This window comes from Nematolebias whitei, chromosome 3 (genome assembly GCF_014905685.2).
Source record: "Nematolebias whitei isolate Nwh7 chromosome 3, NemWhi1, whole genome shotgun sequence".
NCBI lineage: Eukaryota > Metazoa > Chordata > Actinopteri > Cyprinodontiformes > Rivulidae > Nematolebias > Nematolebias whitei.
In genome coordinates, this window is record NC_056500.1 from 60,483,695 (window position 1) to 60,500,926 (window position 17,232).

Sequence of the window (17,232 nt, forward strand, 5' to 3'; positions counted from 1 at the left end):
CTTCAAAGCAACCAGCTTAACACATCCAAACAACATACGATGCCCCTTTAATCCAAATAATGGCTTCCAGCCCTCAGCTCTTCTGCTGACACATCATCCATCTCAGCTGTAGGCACTCCTGCCTTTATTAACGCCCTCCAGAAAGCAGAACGAGTAGGTTCCTGCATGTTTTTCCGGCCGTCCTTTCTCGGCCCATGACCCATGGATTGACTAAATGTTTTTTTCACGGTTTTCAGCTCTGTGTTCCAATCTCCGAGTTCCAACACTCTGCTTTGAACATCAGTCCTTGAAAAAACATGTAGATGATGATCTACAACCCAACGCACAGCGAGTGCATTCTCTAAACACAGCCGAACCAATCTCTGCTCGCACTCCCTTAGGGTCACCCAATGCCCCTGTAAATCAGACCAATCCGATGCTATCTGTCGGGCTGTCTCTACACAAACTTCAAACAACGGTCTCGAGTCTTGCGAAGCTCTGACTCGATGCGCTGAATTCATTACCTGACCTCCACCTTTATCCAACAGCCTAGATACTCGAGCATCTGTGGGTTGTGCTATTTTAGACAAGTAAACAACCTCTTTGTCTCCCGAGATGTTACCGTCCCAACTTGACGGATCCCATCCGTCATCCAACCTTGCAACATAAGCTCCGACTCGCTCCGGCGAAACATCACGCTCTTTCTTCCTCATTTTTTCCCTTTTAAGCGCTTTCTTTCTCTTGAATTTTCCTCGCTTCAACCGGGACACCTGCTCCACCGCCCCCTCAACTACCCTGCTCATTCTCCCAAACTGAGCAGCGAGCGACTGAATGTGCCGTTCATTCAACAAGCAGGCGGTCCTCACATTCTTGTTTGCTCCGTTGAGCCTGTAATTGCATTTTCTGACTTTCCTCATGCAGTTTTTTCCCCAGGCTACCGCACACATCCTCATATGACGCTGAAGTCCTGTCACTGGTGCCATCTTTTCTGACCTCTATTGCCTGCAAAGTGGTCAAAACATCACCCGGACTATCTGCTTTCAGAAAAATTGTTCTAACAACTAAGATGGGCTTCTTCTCACCTCTTCAAAAACAACTGGGATGGGACTTCTTCCCATCCCGGTACAACTTTTTCTCTGTTCCCCTCACGCCTCCTCAGGCGTCTGAATCAACTTTTTCTCTGTTTTTAAACTCTCACACAAAGGCTAGGGGCCCCCCCTCCACCTCTTAAACACAAAGCCAAAATTGGATAACTCTCCCAACCTGGTACAACCTCTGCGGACTCTTTGTCCAGATGCACTCGCATCAACTTTTCCTCAACACTTTTTCCTTTCGTTTGAACATGGTGCAGCCGTTCAGAATTATTTATTTATTTTAATAATATCCCATCCTCGTCGCCAAAAATGTATTATGAAATTAGTTTAACAGGGGTCGTGAACGGTCGGCACCGGATATTCACACAAGAGGAAAAAATGAAACACAAGTAGACTGTTACTGCTAGAAATAATAGTGTCATTTATTAATCTGCCACAGAAAACAGCCAAGCAAACATGTACACTTGTACACTCTTTACACACGCAAATTGATATGAGAGCCTCTCACCGTGACACGTGGTCGGGAAGCCTTCGACCCGGGTAACAGGAATCACATCAACAGCTGGGCACTCGCGCGTTAGTCCACAGCAGACTTCTGAGTTCCCTTGCCTGTCACACCTCCTATATACCTCTCCCTGACCGGATCGCGTGAGAGCAGTGAAAAACAAGTTTGATGGTTGTCAGGAGGACAAATCTAATTAAAACATGTTTTCCATCATCAAAGCAGTCTGTGCAACAGAGCGATGGCTCATAAAAACATGTCCTTCCAGTAAGGAGCGCCGTGACCGCAAAGCGGGCCAAAGCTTCTACGGTCTTGGTGAGGCCAAAAGGCATTACCAGGTATTCAAAATGTCCTAACGGGGTCTTGAAGGCTGTCTTCCACTCGTCTCCTTCTTTTATTCTCACGAGATGGTAGGCGTTACGAAGGTCCAGTTTAGTGAAAATAGTGGCCGAATGAAGTTGTTCATAGATAAGAGTCGATCAGAGGCGGGGGTACTTGTTTTTCACAGTAATCTGATTAAGCCCTCTATAATCAATGCAGGGTCTTAACGTCTTATCTTTCTTAAAGACAAAAAAAAATCCTGCTCCCACAGGGGGAGTAGAGGGACGAATAATACCGGAATTTAATGACTCTTCTATGCAATTCTTCATAGTCTCTTTTTCTGGGCCTGAAAGGTTAAACAGTCTGCTTGAGGGGAGAGGAGCTCCCGGCAGCAGATCAATGGCACAATCATACGGTCTGTGAGGAGGCAAAGATAGTGCCTGAGATTTACTAAATGCGGATTTAAGATCAAGGTATGCGGACGGAATATTAGATAAATCAGACTCTTCGGGTATCTCCTCTTTCTTCTTACATGAGGAAGAAATGGCTGACCGTAAACAATTACTTAAACAAAAAGAGCTCCATTTTTCAATTGTTTTTGTCTCCCAGTTAATCACGGGATTGTGAGTCTTTAACCAAGGGAAACTCAATATAAGTTGTGAAGAAGGAGAGTCAAAAATGAAGAACCTACCCCACTCGTGGTGATTTCCTGAGGTGATAAAATGAATGTCCTGAGTCAGGTTGTGTATCTGGGTGAGATTTTGTCCAGTGATTCCGGTAACTCTTATCGGGGTCGGTAGGTTCTGGGTAGGTAAGCCTAGCTGGGTCACTAGGTCTCTGCTGATGAGATTTTGTTCCGCTCCGGAATCGATGAGTGTTGCAATAAAAAGTTGACATTGTTTAGATAAAATAGTCACTGGGAGGGTTAAACAAGGTGCAGGAGAAAGAGAAGAATTTCCCACCAGGATCTCCTGTCTTAATGGTGAGAATGTTAATTTCCCCGGAGCGGGCAACGAGCGACAAAATGTCCAAGCTTACCACAATACATGCAGGCTCGCGCTTTTATACGTTTTTGTTTCTCTTCCGGCGTTAGATGAGTTCGTCCGATCTCCATAGGTTCTGTCTTGGCTTAGTTAGAAGTTGAAGAATGACTGGATTCCTTTTGTGTAAAACGAGCCTCAGAAACAGGAGCTGAGCCGGGAGTGTAGTAGCCGTAGCTTTTCGGTGTGTGACGCAACCCGGAAACAGGGGTTCTCTGGGAATTGTAGTTCTTCTCACGATTACGTTCTAATCGGTGATTATCCAGACGAGTGGCCAACTTTATTAAATCGTCCAAACTATTGGGTTCGTCTCAGGCAGCAATCTGATCTTTAATGTAATCGGACAATGAATGAAGAAAGGTACCTCTTAGAGCCAACTCATCCCATTTAGTTTGAGCTGCAGTAATCCGGAACTCGAGGGCATGTTCGGCGACGGACCTTCTGCCTTGCCGTAGTGTCAGGAGGCGCTTCACTGCTTCCTCCTGCTGGAGTGGATGATCAAACACAAGTTCAAAATCTTTTAAAAAACTAGCAAAAGTTAGAGTCTCGACCGATCGAGTTGACAGGTGGATGTTGGCCCATCGAAGAGCATCTCCTTTCAATTGATTTACAATGTACGTTATTTTGGAAGCGTCTGAAGCATAAGTTTTAGGGGCTCGATTAAAAGCCAAGCAACACTGCAGAAGAAATCTACCACAGTGATCGGGATCACCAGAAAAAAAAAATCAGAGGGTCTGAAAGTTATCTCACTGGGCTGGGTGTCCACGTCTCTGGTTGCGGCTCGAAGTTCTCTGGTGGAACACTTTGGGACGTAGGTAACAGAGTAGAAACTCTTTGAGTTAAAGCAAAAACCATACTTCCCATCTCCTGAAGGTTGGACTGATTACTTTTCTGTAATTCCAGGATCTGTTGCAGGGTCGCATCATGGTTGTCGATGCGCTTTGCCTGTGAGGACAGCGAGTGTTGGGACTGTTCTCTCTCAGTCATGTTCTGGGTGATTTCTGGCTGGAGCATTATGTTGTAATGTGGAATTACCCAAGTGAACAGACTGAGAGGAAAACAGAACCAAACTCAAACGTAATTGAAAAATGTTTATTTTACAATGAGTGAAAAAATATAAACTATTTACAAACAGGATCTGGGTCTGTGAAGACAGAGGAGGAGGATTACTTTATGACGAGGAGATGATCCAACAACTGAATATTCAAGGTCTTTGAGAGGCTTACAGTGAAAGTAGTTAGGATGGCTGATGGACAGGCTGAGGGTTTTTCTCCTTCCAGGATGATGACCAGGCAGACTGCAAAAGCAAGTGGTGGAAGGCGTGTGCAGGCAGCTGAGCACCAGGAAACACAGGTAAGTTTATCCTCTGGGTTTTCTTCAATACTTCAAAGTACAAGATGGGATCCAGGACATCAAGATTCTGAAAATGTGAACACAAAACAAGGTAAGTCTTTTCAATCTTTGAACACTATACAGGGCTGGAGGCATATGTACCGCAGGTAGAACAATGCTCCAGCAATGACTGGAGCTCAACTGGAGCCTCAAGTAGTCCTGGCACCAATTAGGGGAAATGGTCTCAGCTACGGCTGCTCATCAGCGCCGCCCCTGCCTTCAGGAACCTGGTGGAAGGAAAATGACAAAACCCTACACCATAACATTAAAAAACAAAATCCATTTTGGTTGTTGAAAAATGTGAAAATAGTAACAATTGATTCATAAAGAAAGAAAAATAAAGTAACCAAAATATTAATGAAACTTAAACTGGCCTTGGGACAAAGGTTGTTTCCTTTAACTTCACATTTTCTTGTTCAACCTGCAGTCACTACAGATGAGTGTTTGTCAGTTTCTGTATTTCTGCAACTGGAGCTGGTATTTCTGTTTATTGGTTAATTTCCTCAGCTGTCTCACATTTTAAGGGTCAACCCTACTCCTTTCATAGATCAGATTTCATAGAAGAGCACTTCTAAAGAGCAAATTTTGTTTTTAGCGTTTGTTTTGGGCCATTATCTTGTCATAGGACTCATGATCTTTAATTGAGACCAGACTTTTTGACAAATGGAGCAGGTTTTGCTTCAGATACTTCATATTTCATTGTACCCAGACCAGACTCAAGGCAACCTGTGTCAGGTGCAGCCTGCAACCAAAGAACAAAAGAGAATCTTCTTGTGTTTGACAGTAGATTTAACGCTGGTTCTTGGAAACCTTCAGTTTAAAAAAAGAGCTGACGTAACTTACCTAAACAGTAGCAAATACAGCTAGCCAATCAGTGTTTGCCCCCCACAAACGCCTTTTCACCAGAACCGCCCACTTTTGGCCTGCAAAGAACCCCTTCTCGGACCATCAGCCTAACGACCATACCATACCAATTTTATTTCTAAAGCACTTAAAATACAACATAGCAGCCGTCCGAAGTGCTGTACAAAAAAAAACAAAAAAAAACCACAGTAAAACAATAAAAAAACTAAATATATTAATAAAAAAAACAATCAGAATATCACAAGTAAAAGAATACTGTAGCTATCCAATGGTGACTGCTTTAATCTGTGCAAAGCTGATCAGTTCAGCCTACAATCTATCAACACTGGCACGTCCATCAATTTCCAGCAGGCATTTGCTGAGCTCTCTCATGGCAGTGTCTGGAAGGCCTTTCCCCTGATATCCAGGAAATGTCCTGATGGCCTGATGATGTTGCTCTTTGGCCCAGCACAGAAGAACATCATCAGGCCAGGAATTGGTCTACACTCATCTCCAGGCCAGAGGTCACTCTTTCAGGGATGAAGATGTTCACACCCTTGATAGAGATGAACAATAGTTTGAGAGAAAAGTGAAGGAAGTCATTTCTGTGAAGAGAACCTGTCCATCATTAAACAGGCATTGAGGCCTCCATATTCAACTGTCCCTCTCTTACAATGCTGTTATAGACCTTTTTCATGACAACCGGAAGTAGCGTCTCCTGGTGCTGGGTCACTTTCTGTTATTGCGAGTCTATGGAAGTGCAAGCCTTTTCTTTCGCTGATGTGGAAGAAATCGCGACAGTGAATTCTCAAACCAATAAACTTGAGAAAGGATATAAGTTCTTCCATGAAGAATGTATCCACAGCTATCAAGGTAAGAAAAAACCTAGCTTGGCAAGCTAATCATTAGCTACAACATATGAAGTATATAAACATCATAATTAAGCCTAATTTAGTATGCTAAATTATTTGGAATATTTGAGGCAAACGTGGTATAAATTTTTAACAGATATTTTAACATTCTGATATGCGTTTGCCACTGCCAAACAGTTTGTAAATGAAAACGTACTAGATGTTAGTTATAAGATGCTATGATCAGTCAGAGTTTCTTTATTGTTATTCGCACCTCATGTGGTACATGCGGTGGAGCGAAATTATGTACACAGAGTCCCAGTTACATCCAACAATAAAATGTAAAAGAAAAACAATGTTAACATCTAAGATATGAACTAAGAAAACCATCAACTAAATATACACTAATCACTAATAGCATAAAAACATTACGTCGAACATCAGCACAAACATGAACATGAGTCTGTGTAAACAGATATGTTGACACATGAACACATCAATATTGAAACAGATCAGCAGCAACATGATGTGATTTTTTTCACAGTGATTATTATGGTTAGAAATTCATGAGTCCAACAGCCTCAGGGTAAAAGCTATTCCTCAGTCTAGTGGTTCTACACTTAAGGTTCCTCAACCTCCTTCCTGAGGGGAGTGGGGCAAAAAGTGTGTGTGCTGGGTGAGTGGGGTCCTTCATGATGCAGATGACCCTCTTCCTGCATCTGGAGGTGTAGATGTCTGTGATGGTGGGGAGGCTGATTCCAACAGATTTCTGTGCAGCCTTCACCACTCTCTGCAAAGCTTTTCTTTCTGCAGCTGTGCAGCCTCCATGCCACACGTTGATGATGGAGCACAGGATGCTCTCCACTGCACACCTGTAGAAGGAGGTGAGGACAGAGCTTCCCAGACCAGCTCGCCTCAGCCGTCTGAGGAAGTAGAGTCTCTGATGAGCTTTCTTGATCAGGCTGGTGGTGTTGTTGCTCCAGGTGAGGTTGTCATTCATGTGTACATTCATGTCATACATGTGTACTTGTAGCTGGAGACCACTTCCACCGCAGATCCTCTTATGTTCAGGTGGGTGTGGGTGTTTTTTTTCCTTCTGAAGTCCACAATCATCTCCTTTGTCTTCTTCACATTGATGTGAAGGTTATTCTCTTTGCACCCGCTCTCCAGGTGTTTCACCTCTTGACTGTAGCTGGACTCATCATTGTTTGTGATGCATCCCACCACTGCTGTATCATCTGCAAACTTTACAATTTGACAGCCTGGATGGGTAGCTGCACAATCATACGTAAGCAGAGTAAACAGGAGGGGGCTCAACACACATCCCTGAGGAGAACCAGTGCTGAGGGTTATGGTGGAGGAGGAGAAGTTGTGGATCTTCACTGACGGTGGTCTGTTTGTTAAGAAGTCTAGTACCCAGTGGCAAATAGAGGGGTTAGTCCTAATGTGAATAGTTTGTCCATCAGGGTTTGGGGGATCATGGTGTTGAAGGCGGATGTGAAGTCCACAAAGAGCATATGGACATAAGAGTTTTTCTGCTCCAGGTGGTTGAGTGCAGTGTGGACCACAGAGGAGATGACATCCTCTGTTGATAGGTTCTTGATGTATGCATACCGATGAGGGTCCTCGTTGATGTTGATGGTTGTTTTGATGTGAGTCATGACCAGTTTTTCGAAGCATTTAGCGACTATTGGGGTGAGGGCCACTGGCCGATAGTCATTCAGACCAGTCACTGTAGAGCTCTTTGGGACTGGGATGATGGTGGCAGTCTTCAGGCAGGTGGGAACTGTCTCCAGGGTAAGTGAGGTGTTAAAGATGTCTGCCAGCACCTCGCAGAGCTGATCGGCACATTCTTTCAACACTTTTCCAGGGATGTTGTCTGGGTCGGTTGCTTTGTGTGGATTAATCCTCCTGAAAGTACTCCTTACTGCTGCTGAGGTCACACTGAGATGCTCTTCATCCAGTGGTGAGGTGAGTCTGGTACTGGGTGGTCTGTTCGGGTCTTCAAAGCATGCATAGAACTTGTTGAGGGCATCAGGCAGACATGGGTCTTTGGGGCATTGTTCGCTCCTTCCTTTATAATCTGTTTTGCACTTAATGCCCCTCCACATGCTCCGACGGTCTTGCGAGGTGAATTGACCCTTGATCCTCTGTGCATATGTGGCCTTGGCCTTCTTAATACCAGCAACCAGCTCTTTCCTTGTCCTTCTCAGCTCCTCTGAGCTTCCAGACCTGAAGGCAGTGTTCCTGGCTGCCAGCAGGGTGCGCACCTGTGCATTCAGCCAAGGTTTTCTGTTTGGGTAGCTTTTAACATATCTGATAGTGGAGACGGTGTCAGTACATGTACTAATGTAACCCAGAACTTAGGATGTGTATTGGTCCAGATCAAGCGATCCTCCATTTTCAAAAAGTCAGTCTGTTTGGTCAAAACAATCTCAGTATGGGGCCACTGTCCTGGATCCAACATTTAACTTTCTTTTGTACCGGTCTGGAGCTTCTCAGCGGGGGCATGTAAGCAGGAGCCAGGAAGATTGAGATGTAGTCTGACAATCCTAGGTGGAGGCGGGGTTTGGCTTTGTATGCATCTTTTACGTTTGTGTAAACATGGTCTAGCGTGTGGTCTCCACGTTTTGGTATGCACACGTTAATAAAAGCTTGGGAGACAGTCCTTTAGATTCACGTGATTAAAGTCTCCGGCTACCACGTAAAGTACCTCAGGGTGTTTGTTCTGCAAAGAGCTGATTATATCATGAAGTTCTTGTAAGGCGTCATTAGCGTCCGGAGAAATGTAAATAACTGTGATGAAAGTCACTGTGAACTCACTCGCAGGGTAGATAATGTGGCCAACATTTCACTGTTATTTGCTCCAAAGCCTTCGAGCATGAGCTATTTAAAACAGTACAGTTCGTGCACCAACTTTTAATCACGTAAATGCATACTCCGCCTCCCCATGATTTCCCCGTTAGCTCGCTGCAGCAGTCCACTCGGAAAAAAAAGTCTGTCATCCAGCTGGAAGACTATATCCAGCGTTTCGCTTGTAATCCACGTTTCTGTGAGGCAAAGCACTGCACACTTCTTAATCTCTTCTGAGGTACACGCTCTCAGATGAAGTAAATCCATCTTGTTGTCCAAGGAGCTGACGTTCGACAGAGAGACAGCATCGGGAGTTTTCCGGCTTTAGCGTTAGCTTGTAGCCTCACCATAACCCCTGCCCGGCATCCTCTCCTCTTAAGCCGGGAGCAGTGCTTCCTCTTCTGCCCGCTGGAACGCCTCTGCTGCAGCTTCCAGGTAGATGACTTTAGGCAAGCAATAGATTCTAGTTTGAAGATGAGCTGAAACAGCAGCAGAACAAACAGACTATGCTGCTACCACAAACAAACAGTAACCACTGAGAGGAAGACGTTACTGTAAGCTCTCGGTAGTATAGAAGTTGCCTATCGTACGTCAAAGTTTTTCAGCTGTCATAAATGAACAGGAACTCTAATGAACATGAGCCAACTGGCTTTCTGATTGTTTCAAACCTGCAGTCTGTGTGGTTCCTCATTTTTCTTCATGGACCTGAAGCATCTAGCTTTGACAACTACCTCTCCCTCGACAATATTTGATCTATAGTTATGCAGAAGTAAAGCACAATTTGAACATAAAGTATCATAAGATGCAAGATGGCCGCGCTCAGAGCAGTTGCAGCTTCACAAGCTCCCGGTACTATCCCAGTTTTTAGAAGTTTTGATATTGACTCTGTGCCTGACTTCGCATGATTTATGCATGTGAACTATAGCTGAACCGAAATGATGAGTATAGGAGCGGATTTGCCACAAAATATAGCAGAAATCAGCAACAAACTCAAACTACGCTCAGAAGAATGCAAATCTTAAAGCTAAATATGTTATAACAAGTATTATATGTATGTGCTAAAAACAGTTATCTGCTTTAGATCTCACTGGGTGACAGCAGGAGAAAAACTACGTCAGCTGGAGTCCCAATGACTTATCGCTCATCCTAGATGGTCTCTAAACGTTGGAGCTGGTACCATCCAGGTTTGGGCCTGTGCCACAGGGCTCACAGATGTCTTACCAGTGCCCACCTGAGAAGTCCTGCATAGCATCATTCTGGACCACATGGCTCCACACTTCCCTGCTCTTCCTCCGATGCTGTAGTCTTCCCAACATGTGTTTTGTGTCCATACTTCACGCATCTTCAGTTTATAGAAACGTCTTATGAAACAGAGGCCAGAACCAGAGAGCAGTCCAGATGTTCTGCAGGGGTACAGTTTCGACAACCAAGGCTTACTGCTAGCCGTTTTCATCTTTTTTGCAGAAGAAGTGTGGAGGAGGAGTCTGCTGACATATTTTACTTCAACACCTTCATCAATGTGTTTATATCAATGCAGTAAGAATCATAAAATGTACAAATCACCCTTTTGTTCCTTCATATTTTTAATATGAAGTCTCAAGCTGCGTGAATCACTGTAAATAGTTATTACTCATGAAAAATACATAAATGTGCCAATTTCTTTAAAATGAAATTGCATAATTTTGGGAAAAATATCTATAATCCACTATCAATTTATAGTGTACAGTTATAAAATGTTAAATAGTTAAGGGTTTTGTTTTTATTAGATATTGTAAATTACACTTGTTTTCCTTTCAGTACAACTGAATCAATCCACAAATTAAATAAAAAAACGGTACAGTATGCTGCTCAAGTGTGTTTTAATTGAAGAATGTTTAAAATAATTCAAAACTTTTAAATAACTAATTACATAACACTAGAACAATATGCAACAAGCTTGGGTATGGATGTTATTTGTATTTTATAAACTTACTGCAACACGACCATAGGACTTTCACCCAAGGACATAATTTATACACAGAAAAGGCACTTGGGTTTGTTTACAAGTAAGCAGGAGACTGTTCCAAGATACAATATAAATTTTATTAACACTAAGTTAAAAACCTATTCTAATGGAGGCAATAATGATTCTGAAAATAAATATTCAGCCAAGGCTGAGGCTTTCCAGTGTTCAGTCAACTAAAAGACAAAAGGATGGTTCAAGGGAACACAAGAGCAGAAATTCAACCACAAGCTGTGATGCACGAGACATGAGTGGAATGGAACATAAACAAGTCTGGACTGCCACCTTCAACCTGGAATATAAATATGAAATTAAGTAAACAAAAATAAATAATAATATTTAAGAATTACAAAACAAACAAACATGGACCTCACATTCACATATAAAAATAATTGAAAATGAACCAAGCCTTTAGCTCAGTCAGCCAATCTTCTCTCAGGTAAGACACTGCCTAATTATGGTGACTCAAGCAGGCTGTGAGAGTACACTAATGCAGGACTGAGCAGAATGAGGACAGCTGGGAGTGCACCTGTAAAACCACAAAATAAAATACGAACAGCAAGATCGTTTCAATTATTGAGCTTATTGACACTAGTATTATTATTGTTGACATCATTTCTGTGAAGATCAATACATTTTGTGAGTCAGTGCATGTAACTTGATCTCTCCATGACTTACATGACAAGTTTATAATGTAACATCTTAATTTGATTTTTACCTGCGGGTGGATGTGCCACCAGGTGAAATGAGTTTTACATGGTCTCCAGTAGCAGCTTCAGCCTGGCTAGGTTTTTGTGAGAGGACAAGCTGCCGTTTCTGAGCCCTCTAAAAGCAGACTCTCTCTTAGCTGGTGCGGTGAAATTATTCCAGGTGAAAAGAGAAGGAACAGCTCAACCTTTAAAGCAGCTGGTGGTGGAGCCGCGGACAAAATCCTCCTGAGTGAAATGCCGGCTACATACAAGTGCTCACTGGCTTTATGCAGAAGTCAGGACCATCATCTCTTCTGATTGCTTGGATCCACTGCCTCTTTTGGTCTGGGTACATTATGAAAAGCATGGTAGGACAGATATGGTTGTTTTCTTGTCCCACAAGAACAGCCAGGAACTGAACAAAAGCAACCGCACCAAGACTGAACCATTTTCCTCACTGTCTAATGCTAACGCTATAGCCACCGAAAGTTGTTTTAACACCACATCTGCTTTAAAACGCGGAAACGTGAAAAATGTTTATTGCTGGTATCACTCAGCCCCCTGTGAATAGCAATCAGGGTGCTAACGATCGGTCAATCTCTGTTTTTAAAACTCGTTTAAAAACACATTTATTTTCATTGGCTTTTAACCTAGAGTGAGCTAGCATCTGTGTCTTAAAGTTGTAGCTGTATATCAATCAGGTTGCCTGTGAGAGGACTTTCTCCATCCTGAAGTTGGTGAAGAACTGCCTAAGAACCTCCCTCAGTCAAGAGAACCGTGAAGCATTTCTTTTGATGGCAACAGAGGAAGAGGTTCTGATGGAAATGGGCAAATAGGATATTATTGATAGAATAGCTGTGTTACAAATGAGAGCTGGCTGTGGGCCACCGGACCTGGAAAAACCCGCCTCCAACCCACGTCGCTCCTCCCGGCTCGAACCTCCCTCAGAAGCGGCAACTCACACTAATAATAAATCAAAGAAAAGTGAATTCAGTTTTACCAACTGTATTAAAATCAAGGCAGGAAAAGGTTACAGTACTGGCCAGTCCGGTCTATGACGCGATCACAAACCAGAAGGGGCTGATGTCCCATTTCATTACTCATTTATAGGGGCCTAGACTCCTCCTTCGCAGAAGGGAAACACAGCCTATCAAATGTATGAGGGGGCGTGACTAAATGTGATCCCAATGGATCTTACATGATTTGACGTGTAAGGAAACATGAGATGGTGCTTCAAAAGCCTTTCTATGTGATGTAGCAAGCAAAAATAAACTATTCCTTAACAGATATTGAATCCCTGGGAGACTCTTTTAGAGTTGCTGGCCCAGTTTAACCCAGTAAGAACCGGGTCATAATTTCATTATAATCCCATCTCTGAGCAGATAAAAAAAAAACATGACCAGTCTAGATACATATCTAACAGCTGAGGTAGTGATCACCTGCGTCACCTGCTTGTGTAATGGTAGAAGTGGTGAAAACTGGTTCTTATTAAAAAAAAAAGGGACAGATCTGGTTAGCAGGCCACAAACTGATAAAGTCTTGCGGATGTAAGACGAAACGTTTCTCCCTTGAAGAGACTGGCCCAGATGAACTTATTTAACCATTTTTGTGGTTCTTATGAATTTTTTTTTTTTTTTTTTTTTTACAAAAGTGAGTAAAAATATATTTAAATTAAAAATGTGTTTAATGTGATTAAAAATAAACCCACACATCTGTAGTGCGCCACCTGTGTACCTCTCATTTGCTGTATGAAACTATGATTGACTGTCATCTTCTCAGTGAGTTGAAAAGAGCTTATGCATATGTAGCATATACATTACATATATGGATATTTATTTGAGTTGGTTACTGAGTTAAATCAGAAGAGTCTGGGTTTGACTGCTAGAGGGAAGTGGTACCTTGTAAAAACACAGACAACCATATAGTGCAAAAAAGTGAATTATATTATATAATATTTACAAAAATCTATATATACACACACAGACAAGTACTTGAAAGGTTCCAAAACAAGAAATCTCCCCAGTTGTTTTTGCTTAGCCAAGAAAGAAAAAACAGAGTTCACAGTTCAACTCCTTGATGAGAGTAAGATGGATTGTTGGAAAGGATCCAATTCAGTTCAGTTCAGTCCAGAAAGAGAATGTGGATGTGGCTGTAGACTTAAACACCTCCTACCAGACTGGAAGGAGTTGAGGGGATTCAATAGTTCTCCTGGTTCATTGTAGGGTAGCTCGCCAGTCTGGTCAGCTCGACAACAGACACAGTCCGGAATCAGGATCAACATCAGAATCAGGAACCTGGCCTGTATAAAGCAGACCTCTTAATAAATAACCCTGGGTTTTTATCAACATCAAAATCATCTCAAACATAATCAATACATGTACATGCTTTTCCATCTTTACTATAGTAAATAAGTTTAAATTATAAATAGAATTAAACTCATTTGAGTACGCTTCAATAAATCAATAACATTAGATTTCTTAATTTTTCACATTAGCACACAATAGCATTTCATTTAATGTACCTTCCAGATGACGTCAAAAGAATATTCAAATAAAGTTTGTTAGCATTAGCACTGAACTAACACAGAGCCCAAACAATTACCTGGAGACCAGCACTAGCTCTGCCAGCTCCAGAAAACAAACAAAACACTCACCAGTTCACACGGTTAAAACACATGATCAGCAGAAGGTTTCTGTCCCACAAATACACATCTAAGAGTTGAGAGGCATATCAGTCAGATGTGGCAAACATAGCATTAGATTCTTCTTCTTCTTCTTCTTGATGAGTTTAATGGCGGTTGGCAAAAAACTGTAGGTGTGCATTACCGCCACCACTGGTATGGAGTGTGGTTCATCATGGGCTAATTCTATGTGTATGTGTGAGTAAACTATATATATCTCAAATTCTATTAATCAACTTTGTTTTCTTAAAATATCTAATTATACTTTTGTTGTGAAATAAAATATATTTGTGTGCTTAATTCTTTAGTTTTATGTATTGGTGAAACTTATTTACTCTTCAACAAAATCTGTGTATAGCTGAAGAAGACAGGCATTTTCTGTCATCAGATCCTTTGTTTAAACTCAGCAGAAAATTGAGCACGATAGGGGGAGGTGAACAGAACTTTCTTGTTGATGTTATAGAGGCCTCACCCTCTGATTGGTTTAGAAAGCTGCGTTGCTATGGATACGAGGTTTTACGACAGGCCAGGACATTCCAGACGATAAGTTATATGACAGATGACCTCATATACGTGTAGGTTGCAAGGAGTAGTTAGTGTATTCTGAGGAATAGGACAGATTGAACTTTCTTTGTTTTGATTATCTGAAACTGTTAAATGGGATGCTGCAGTCAAGAGTTATTTAGTGAGTTTTATTGTCTGCATTAAACATGGTTTAACACTCTGGTGAAGTTTGCTTCAGTTTTCATATATATAAAGTAAGTATCTAGGATGAACATTTTTAATTAGATAAAAGTTGTGATTATATAGTTGAAGAAAGACATGCACACTTAATAAAAACGACATTGATATGTTTCATAGGAAAATATGAAACTCCAACAACACTTAGAAGGAAAACTATGAAAGTTAGACAAAGGAACATTTTGGGGGAGGTTGTAAGTTCTGTGTTGCTCCAAACGGGGCAGAACCACAGACAGGTTATAAAAGCATGAAGCATCTCCCCCCTCAGGAGAGAGAAACAGAACCGCCCAGAGCAGATCAGAACCATGCAGCACGAGCTGCACAACTGTGCAGGTCGTATTGGTCAGAATGAATGCGAATTCATTCAATCCATATACTTCATCACTTTTATTTTATTTTTGCAATAATTACTAACCAAAATTGTATTCCTAAAAATGTATCTTGTGACTATTATCTATTAAATATACGTGTGAACTTAAAATAGCGACTCTGTCCTATTTTTAGTGTAACTTAGTTTTTCCTTCCTTGTTCCTGTACAACAAGCCATAACAACGAACTCGGGCGGAGCGAAGACGCAAATCAACACTTTGTATATGTTTGCTCTCCAAGTTGTGTTGTAGTGCATCTATTATATTAAGTTTTTCTTTTATCTTTTCAAACTGTCTCTTCATAAACCTTCGTTCTGCTGCATATTTCTGACATTCCAGTATCACATGTTGTATAGTTTCATCTTGTCCACAGTGCTCACATTTTCCTGTATTGTGTTTCTTTATTTGAAATAATGAATAATTCAGTCCCGTATGTCCAAATCTCAATCTTGTTATTAATCTTTCTTCCTTTCTGCTCCTTCTTCCAGTTCTTGTTTCTCCTACAGTCTTTTTGATCCTATAAAACCATCTTCCTTTTTTTTCTTCATCCCATCTTTTCTGCCATTCTTTCTTCAGTTTTTGTCTGATGATACTTTTTACCTCTGATTTGCTTATATTTACTGTAAAGTCAATGTGATTCTGAGTTGCCTTCTTTGCCATCTTATCTGCCATCTCGTTTCCTTCAATCCCAATGTGCGCTGGTACCCATAAAAATGTCACTGTTCAACCCATCCTTTGTGTTCTGAATAATGTGTGGTATATTTCTAATAAAATGTCTGGCCTACTGTCTGTATGATTGTGCTTTAAACTGAGTAATGTGGAACTTGAATCCGAACAGATTATTGTTTTTAATGGTTTTACTTCCTCCACCCACTGCACTGCCAATAAAACTGCTAACATCTCTCCTGTATATACGGATAAGTCGTTGGTGATTCGTTTTCCTATTTTTATTTGAAATTCCGGTACTATAAAAGCTATTCCTATTTTTTCATTTGTTTTTGATGCATCTGTATATATTTGAATGTACTGGTAATAATTGTTTATATAAGTCTGTACTGTGTGTGAATCTATGATGTATGTCCTGTCCTTTTTCCTTTCCATTAGTGTCATGTCGACTGTTGCTGTTGGTAATATCCAGGGTGGTAAAACTGATAGCGGTAAATGTGGACTTATTTCTAAATTATGTATTTGAACTTCTTCTGTTTTCTTTCTTATGATCCATCCAAAACTTCTTGTTTGTTTTTTCTCTTTTTCCCAGCATGGGATTAGTGTATCGAGTGTTGGATGATCCGGGTTATTGCTTTGTTTATCCAGTAATTTATTGCTAGTTGTGTTCTTCTTAGATCTAAAGGCATTTCTCCCATTTCTACTTCTAGCGCTGTTGTTGGTGTAGTTTTGAATGCTCCTGTGCAGATTCTTAACGCCTGATGTTGTATTGTATCTAATTTTTCCAGATGAGTTTTTGCTGCTGATCCATAAATGATGCTTCCATAATCAATGTTTGATCTGATTAATCCGGTGTATATTTGTTTTAAAGCTCCTCTATCTGCTCCCCAGTCACTGCCAGCCAAACATCTCATAATGTTTAATATTTTCTTACATTTATCGATAATTTTCTGTATATGTATCTTCCATATTATTTTTTCATCAAACCATACTCCTAAAAACTTTACACTTTTTACACAAAGTTTGTTTTCTCAGTCATCCAGGTATATAACAACAAAAAAGGTTGAATCATGTCATCTGGACTTCATTTTTTTTGTTAAAAAAGAAACGTTTCGCCCCTCATCCAAGAGGCTTCGTCAGTCTGAGGCCTAGCCATCTGGTATTACCCAGAAGCCACCCTGACTCTTGTGTTTCAAGCCTGCCTCAGATAC